Source organism: Perognathus longimembris, chromosome 1 (assembly GCF_023159225.1).
Source record: "Perognathus longimembris pacificus isolate PPM17 chromosome 1, ASM2315922v1, whole genome shotgun sequence".
Lineage (NCBI taxonomy): Eukaryota > Metazoa > Chordata > Mammalia > Rodentia > Heteromyidae > Perognathus > Perognathus longimembris.
This window is the reverse complement of record NC_063161.1, coordinates 107,105,302-107,114,033: the sequence shown is the minus strand read 5'-3', so window position 1 is coordinate 107,114,033 and position 8,732 is coordinate 107,105,302.

Sequence of the window (8,732 nt, the reverse complement as noted above, 5' to 3'; positions counted from 1 at the left end):
AGCTGGAATCTTATCTTGACCCCATAAAGTCATCTTTGTCTTTTCCTTTGTAATGTAATTTGTCCACAGATTCTAATTCATCTGCTTATTCTTGGGCAGGTCTCTTTCTCCTCCATCTCTGGTCCTTATGTTCTTAGCTGGCCTTGATTTTTTCTTCTACATTTTTCCACTCTTCCCACAGCCCTTCAAAAGGACACATTATCTCCCTACTTTCTACAAATATAGTCTTCTTTATGGCTAAGTAATATTCCTTTGTGTATACATAACTGTAGTTTTTATTCCCACTTGCCTATTAGTGGACATTACTTGGCTATTGTGTAATGATTTCCTGATCATGAGACTGCAATTGTAATCTCAAGATCATTCAGGAAACAAGACAAACACAATGGATGGACAATAGAAAAGGTTAAGTTATGGACCAGAAACTAAACGTACTGAACTATAGAACTGAAAGAATCCAAGATGACTTTGTTCAACAGAGTTTGGGAGGAGAAACAGAAAAATAGCTGGAGGGCATTGCCCCAAGACCATCCAGCCAACAGATGGTAGGCTAGAGGATGAGGCTGAGATCCTGCCCTCACTCCAAGCTTCCCCCTTTCCCTAACTGCTTATGCAGAAATGGCTGCACCAGAAAGACTGGATTCCAGTCATGTTTACCTTCTAAATTTTAAGGGACCACAAACTTGCTGTAAAAAGCCAGAAAGTAGGCCATGGATAATTCCAGTTATATATCCTTGTTCTTTTTTCCCCTTCCCGTTTGTTTTTGCAATCTCTTAAACATTTAACAACAGTCCTTTGCTCCTGAGCTATACAGAAGGATTGGTGGGTTGGATTTGGTTGCCAGATGCCGAACATATCCCTGGGATATTTGAGGCACCCCCTGGCTTCTTCCACCCTGAGGAGAGGCCAGATCTGACCCTGATCTACTGTGACCTTTTTCCCAGAGCCAAGAGTCCATGACTGCCCTAGAAGGTAGGTGAGCATGCATGTGACTCAGAGTCATGGAGGCACTGGGTACAGCACTGACCCCATCCTGTGTGCAGAGAGCTGCTCACCCCTCCAGTTTTGCTGCTCTTCTGATCCCATAGCTTCTGTAAACAGAGCCTGAAGATGATTCTAGAACATCATGTGCATCAAAAAGCAGCTCTGCTCTCCATTATGTAAACGAGGAAGAGAGTTGTGGGGCCCTTCTATAGTAGGTGCTGGTAGATCTCTTTCTGGTCTGTGCTCCTTAGACATTGGTCCACAAAAGAATTAGTGATCTTGGGCTCCCAAATGAAGTCCTCTGAGACATACGCACATCAGTGTAGGGCTGTGAGGTGACACATGCAAGACACATGGAATCAACAGACGGAAGACCCAGAAGGACATAAATTGGGACTTGAGGTTGAAGAGAACATTCGAGAGTGTACAAACAAAACTGTCAGAGGATGAAATAGGCTAATTTTCACTTGGCCCATACATGCAGGGGTAAGGATTCATTCAGGTGTCTTGTCACCATGGTAGAGCACAAAAAGAGAGACAGAGAGGACTCAAGCTTTGTCTACAATAAGAGATTGCACAGAGTGGGTTTGAGTTGTACCCCAAGAGAAAAGATAACTTCAGAGCAAGAAACTGATGGATAGGATCTACAAAGTAAGGCAGAAGTCAATGGACACACCATTCCAGGAAGACAGTGGTAGATACCAAGACTAAAGAAAGGGGGCCTGGAAAAAGAAGAGATAAGGAAAGGCTTCATTGTTGGGTATAGTAAGAGGTATCTTACATGTTAGGGTACACATCTAGATTTGTTTTTCCATCACAATGCCTTAGAAAATTACCATATGCAGAGGTAAGGTTTACTTTGGCTCATGGTTTCAGCGGTTTGTGTCTAAGGTCACCAGATCACTTGGCTCATTGCTTTGGGTAAAGCAGAGGAAACCTGTTTACTTAATGGCAAATAGGAAGCAAATAAAGAGAGAAGGCAAGGCCAGGATCCCAATACCACCTCCTAAAGCTTCCGCCACATCCCAGCATTGCTACTGGACGGCTATCAGGCCTTTATTAGTGTAAGGGCCTTTGGAGGACAGCAAAGACCCAAACCATACACTTCCAGAAGGGTAGGGTAGCCCATATTCACAGTGTGACATGTCAGGAAATGGCTTGCACTTCCTTCTGAAACCAATAGGAATCCAATAAAGATGTTTAACTCAGAAAAGATCATAAGTGCACAAACACACACACTCACACACACACATAAGTAATGGACTCCCAGTGGTCTATTTACTACAGATGCTCATGAAAATGTCTTTTTGTTGTTGTTGGTGGTGGTGATATTGTTTTTGCCAGTCCTGGGGCTTGAACTCAGGGCCTGGGTGCTGTCTCTGAGCTTCTTCTGCTCAAGGCTGATGCTCTACCACTTGAGCCATTGCACTACTTCCAGGTTTGTTTGTTTGTTTTTCTGAGTACACTGGAGATAAGAGTCTCACAGACTTTCCTTCCCAGGCTGGGTTTGAACGATGATCCTCAGATCTTTGCCTCCTGAGTAGCTAGGATTACAGGCGTGAGCCATCAGTGCCCGGCTGTTTAGTTTTTTTTTGTGCCATTTCTTTCCCCACTTTGGATGTAGGACCTATGACCAATGTTTGTTCGTTGGATATTGGTGGAAGGAAGAAAAATAGGAACAGGTTGTGAGTAGAAGGATCCTGAGACGCTGATGGGGGCTGTCTTAGCAGGAATGTGGGAGAGGGGTGACAATGAGAGAGATGGATTCTGGATTCTCAAGACAGTTCTTCACTGGATAATGGGGGAGGTATGCCAGCCAAGGACTAAGGAGTGGGGGCAGGGCAGTGGTTCAATAGTACCAGATGTTTGAATATTTCTCAGCTTGGAATTTTCACTTATCTGTGAAACCGCTTCACAGTATTCACTTACTGTGAACTGTTGATATCCCAAGGTCATAGCAAAGTAATACGTATACAAGGTTAAACAGGGAAACAGCAGAATGGAGTTAGTAATGAAAAGCAATGCTTTTTGCTCTATTTCTTCCCATCCTTAATTCCAGTCCCCAGAGACATTTCCTTTTAACTTTTTCTAAGTAGTTCTGATAATCACCTTCCACAACTCTATCAGGGGTAAACTTCATTTCTTATGACTTTTATTGCATCATTCAGAGGCCCAAACCCAGGACCTCACACAAACTAGTCCAATGCTCATACCACTGAGCTACATGCCCAGTTCTTAGTTGTGGCTTTAAGTAATGCTCTTTCAACTTGAGTTCTCCTCCTAGCAATTAGAACAACAGTGCCTTCTGGTTTTCCTTTGTAAGATAAGGCTACCCTTGTCCTCTCCCTGCTTTCTAGTTTCTCTCTTCCCTAACGTCAGACACGGAGGCCCCCAGTCTTGGAGACCCAACAAAAAACCTGCAGAGGTCACAGTTACGTTTTACTGAGCTTGAATTACAAGATGGATGGATCATTCAGGTGTGTTCCAGAGAGGAAGTTGTGGCATTGAGACAATGTAACAAAGTCAGCCACATCCTGACAGGACACAGAGAAATGGGTGGTGACCAGTCAGTGCTGGCCAGGGTACCTGTGGTTTAGGAAGCCTGGAACAAGGTTCAGAGTGGAGGCAAGGAGTTGAGAGAAGGGAGCAAGAAAAGAGTGACATGTTCAGCAATGAAGGTATGCTTTCTGGAACATTTTCAGTGTTGCCTGATTTTCTTTGAAAAGGAAAAAATAAAACCCACATCAGATCCAAATTGCCCTTACTGAGATTTTGGCCAATTCATCTTCCATGGAGTATTCCCTCCACTGACTTCTGGAGAGTTCTATAACAGTAGCATTTTGCAACACTGGTGCTTTAGTTTGGATCTTGAACACCCCCACTTACAAAAGGCCCATCTGTTAAAGGCTTGGCTTCAGTCTGTGGCACTGTGAGAGGTGGCACCTAGTGGGAGGTCATGGGTGTGTGTGCTTAAAGGGGACATTGAGACCTCAGCTTCTTCCTCCCTTTTCACTTTTTGGCTGTCATGAGGTGAGAAGCTTTATTCTACCATGCACTGCTCACCATTAAACACAGGACCAAAAGCAAGAAGGCCAAGTGACCATGGACCCCAACTTCTGAAACCATAAGCCCAAATAAGCCTCTGTGTGTGTGTGTGTGTGTGTGTGTGTGTGTGTGTGTGTGTGTGTGTGTGTGTGTTGATCCTAGGTCTTGAACTCTGGGCCGTGGCGCTGTTCTTGAGCTTTTGTGCTCTACCACTAGAGCTACAGCTCTGCTTCTTGACTTTTGTGATTAATTGGAGGTAAGAGTCTCATGAACTTTCCTACCCAGGCTGGTTTTGAACCACTGTCCTCAAATCTCAGCCTACTGAGTAGCTAGGATTACAGGCATGAGCCACTAGTACCTGGCTACTTTGAGCTCTTTTGCTTATAGCTGGCACTCCCTCACTTGAGTCACAGTTCCATGTCCAGCTTTTTTTTTTTTTTTTTGGCCAGTCCTGGGCCTTGGACTCAGGGCCTGAGCACTGTCCCTGGCTTCTTCCCGCTCAAGGCTAGCACTCTGCCACTTGAGCCACAGCGCCGCTTCTGGCCGTTTTCTGTATATGTGGTGCTGGGGAATCGAACCTAGGGCCTCGTGTATCCAAGGCAGGCACTCTTGCCACTAGGCTATATCCCCAGCCCAGCTTTTTTTTTTTTTTAATAGTTAATTGGAGATAAGAGTCTCTTGGGCTTTCCTGCCTGGGCTGGCTTCACAACATGATCCCCAGCTCTCAACCTCCTGAATATCTAGGATTACAGGCATGGGCCACCTGGGTCTGGCCTAACCTATCCTCTTATAAGTTGGTGATCTCAGGGATTTTGTCACAGTAAAAGAAATCTGACTAACACAGCTATAGTACAAGCCCAGTTCTATTTCCTTTTAAGCCAATTTCTTTTGTTATTTTAGAGGGAAATTCTGAATGGAAGAGGAAAGAAATTGCTCTTTTGAACTGCTTCTGATGAGGGCATGAGAGACGTATGGGCCACATGGAGAAGCACTCAGGTGAGTCAGGAGGCAGAGGGAGAGGGAAACTGTGGACAAACAAGAAGGAATAAGGAAGGAGTGGTAAGCAGGCAGATTGTTGGTTTGACTGTTTTGTGGGCTCTGACCTAGAGGTTGAGGTGGTAGGCTGTGGGCTCTGGTTTGGTTGAGTGCATTTTTGAAAGGAATTATTCACAAGCCAGGCATGGTACAGAATGCTCATAATCCAAGATACCCCAGAGGTGGAGACCCAGAGGTGGAAACTGAAGGATTGTTAGTTCAGAGTCAGACTGGGAAACAGCAAAACCACATCCCAAAAGTGAATACATAAAATATAATAGATAATAGAAAAAACAAGAGAACTCACAGATGAATCCTTTACTGTCTCTAGGAATTGGCCAGGGAGGGACAGTCCTTGAAAAGGCAGCAAGACCAAATTGTCAGAGCATCATCAGGATTCAGGCAATAAGATACATTTTGTGCATTCCTCTGGTGTAATATTTTAGAGACTGGTCTTAACCTCTTCTCCACCCAAAAAAGGCCTAGTCCTTCTCCACTTGTCCTGTTGCATTCTACTCTACAGTCATCAACTGTGAGCATGGTCTTCCCATAGAGAGATCTAATGAGTGCCAACTGAAGCCATGGGTCAAAAGATCATACACTCCTATTTCACCTTGATGCAGTTTATAATGACTTTCGTGACAGATGTGGGTGACAGGCCTATACTTGTGCCATCTTGATAGTGTCATTTTGTGAGGCTTCTCCCTCATGCTCCTGATTTCCCCAGTGTTTAAAGACGCAGTCTCATATGGCCTCCAACTCATGATTCTCCTTCAGTGTTCTAAGTTTGGGGATAAGCTCACCTATGTGTGAGGCAGTAGAGAGAGGATAATGTTTTCTACAAATGATAGTGTGCAGGGCCCTCAATTCCTCTCCCGACCACGGGTGGAGTAGCTGGGGAGTGCCCTAGTGTGAGAAGCTATGGATGGTGTGTAGTCTCGAATAACGCCCACCCAGTCCCCTTATGTTCAAATAACAGACTCAGGATATCAGGCGCATCGGGATCTGTCAGGCGGAAAATCCAAGGATTTTAATTCAGGGTGGGGTTTATATAGCAGTAATGGCGGCAGGAAGGGGAGGGATTTGGAGTGGCTAACTAGGCATGGCAATAGACTGATTATGAATGTCCATCACAGTGATGTCACGGGACTTCCTCTATGGGCTGTCATCACATCCCACAGGACTGCCCCCTGGGTTCCACCCACCGCCATCTTGGTGCGCATGGGGTCCGAGGAGGGAGCTGGGGCTAGCAGCCACGGGGCCCCAGGGTGGGAGAAGAGGCAGGTCTCTCTGGACCGCCCCTTAAAGCTATAGCTGGAGCCCAACAATGGTGTCATCATAAGATAACCTTAGGCAAAAAGGGAGGGAGAGAGGAAAAGGAAGAAGGAATGGAAGGAAAGAAGGAGCCAATTAAATAAACCAATAGAGGCTGGAGAGATGAAGGGAAGAAGGATAGAAAAAGAAAGGGAGGGAAGAAGAAAGGAAGGAAGGAACTTTCACTTATCCCTCACAATATGTATATGTAACTATATATAAAATATATTACCTAAAACTGTATAACATATGGAAGAATATTTTGGAGAAAAATATTTATATATATGCATATATATACTTGATAAAAAGTAAATAATACCTAAAGAACTCTGAAAATTCTGTAAGAAAATAACTCAAAAGTGGGCAAAGTATTTGTACACACTCTTTACTAAAGAATTTCTGCAAGAAGGACTTTTGTTAGAGAAATGCAATAAAATAATGGAAATATTGATAAACACCTATTTGAAAAGCTAGACTTTACCAAATGTTAAAGAGGACTGGAAGGAACTGGAACTCATACATTATTGCTGGAAAGAGTTTGGAAAAAGTGTGACCATTTTTTAAAATGTTAAACATAGAATCTGTTTATTCTACTCCTAGATTTCTAAACATATAAGAATAGGAAATGGCCATATGAAGACTTATATAGAAAAGATCAAAGTGGGTTTTAAAAAAATAACAGACTACAGAAATGTTCAGGTGATGGGTGCGTTGATATACAAAGACCCATGGATGAATGTGAAAAGTTCTAAGTACAAGAAGACAGATGAGCCAGTTGCCTGGATCACACCCGTAATCCTAGTTACTCAGGAGGCTGAGATATGAGGATCATGGTTCAAATCCAGACCAGGCAGGAAAGTTCATGAGACAATAATTAATTACCAGAAAAATAGAAGTGGCGCAGTGGCTCAAAGGGGTAGGGTACTAGCCTTGAGCAAAAGAGTTCAGGGACAGTGAGCAGGCCCTGAGTTCAAGCCCCATGACTGACAAGAAGAAAAAGAAGAGGGAGAAGAAGGAGGACGAGGAACAGAAGGAGGAAGAAAAAGAAGGAGGAAGAAGAAGGAGGAGGAGGAAGAGGAGGAGGAGGAAGAGAAAGAAGAAGGAGAAGGAGAAGAAGGAGAAAATGAAAAGGAATTTTATGTAAGAAAAATTCCCAAGTAGCTCATCCTAGCTACTCAGAAAGCTGAGATATTAGGATAGATATTTGAAACCAATCAAGGCAGAAAAGTCTGAGACTTATCTCCACTTAACCAGCAAAATGCTAGAAGCAGAGAATGTGGCTCAAATGGTAGAGACCTGCCTTGAGTGAAAAATCCAGGTGAGAACCCAAGGTCCACATTTCAAGTGATTGGGGAGTAGAGGCTGAGGGAGGAAATTACATAGGGACTGGAGGAAATTTGGGGTAGTAGTAGCTATGTTTGGTATTTTGATTTTGGTGTTTGTTTCAACCTATCAGATAGGTTTTAAAACTTTTCAAATGGGATAAGTTTTTCGACCAGTTACATTCAGTAAAAGTATTTTAAATAATTTAAAGGATATGAATGAGGGTTTTACTGGCTTCATAGAATGTGTCTGGTAGTGAACATTCCCTTTCAATTTCATTGAAGTTTGAGAAATATTGGTGTGAGTTCTGTTTTGAAGGCCTTGTAAAATTCTGCTGTGAATCCGTCTGGACCTGGGCTTTTCTTGGATGGGAGATCTCTTATTGCCATTTCTATTTCAATACTGGATATGGGTCTGTTTAGAAGGTTTAAATCTTCCTGGTTGAGTTTGGGGATATCAGTTTTTTTCTAGGAAATAATCCATGTCTTCCAAGTTTTCGAATTTGTTGGCATAAAGGTTTGCAAAAAAGTCCCTTATTGTGTTCTGAATTTTGGTTGTTTCTGTGGTGATGTTACCTGTTTCATCTCTTATCTTGTTTATTTGAGTGTGCTGCCTTTGTTTTTTGGTCAGGTTTGCTAGGGGTCTGTCTATCTTGTTGATTTTTTCAAAGAACCAACTCTTTGTTTTGTTGATTCTTTCGATTTTTTTTGTCTCTAATTGATTTAATTCTGATTTGATTTTAATTATTTGCTTCCGTCTATTGACTTGGAGTTTGGCTTGTTGTTCTCTTTCAAGGAAATTAAGGTGCTTCCTTAAATTATTGAGTTGCTGTTTCTCCAGTTTGTTGCTGTATGCACTCAGAGATATAAATTTTCCTCTGAGTACTGCCTTTGCTGTGTCCCAAAGGAGCTGGTACTTTGTGTCCTCAACTTGGTTGAATTCCATAAACATTTGAATTTCCGTTTTAATTTCTTCAATGACCCTCTGATGGTTCAGCAGTGTGTTGTTTAGTCTCCATGAATTGTAGCAAT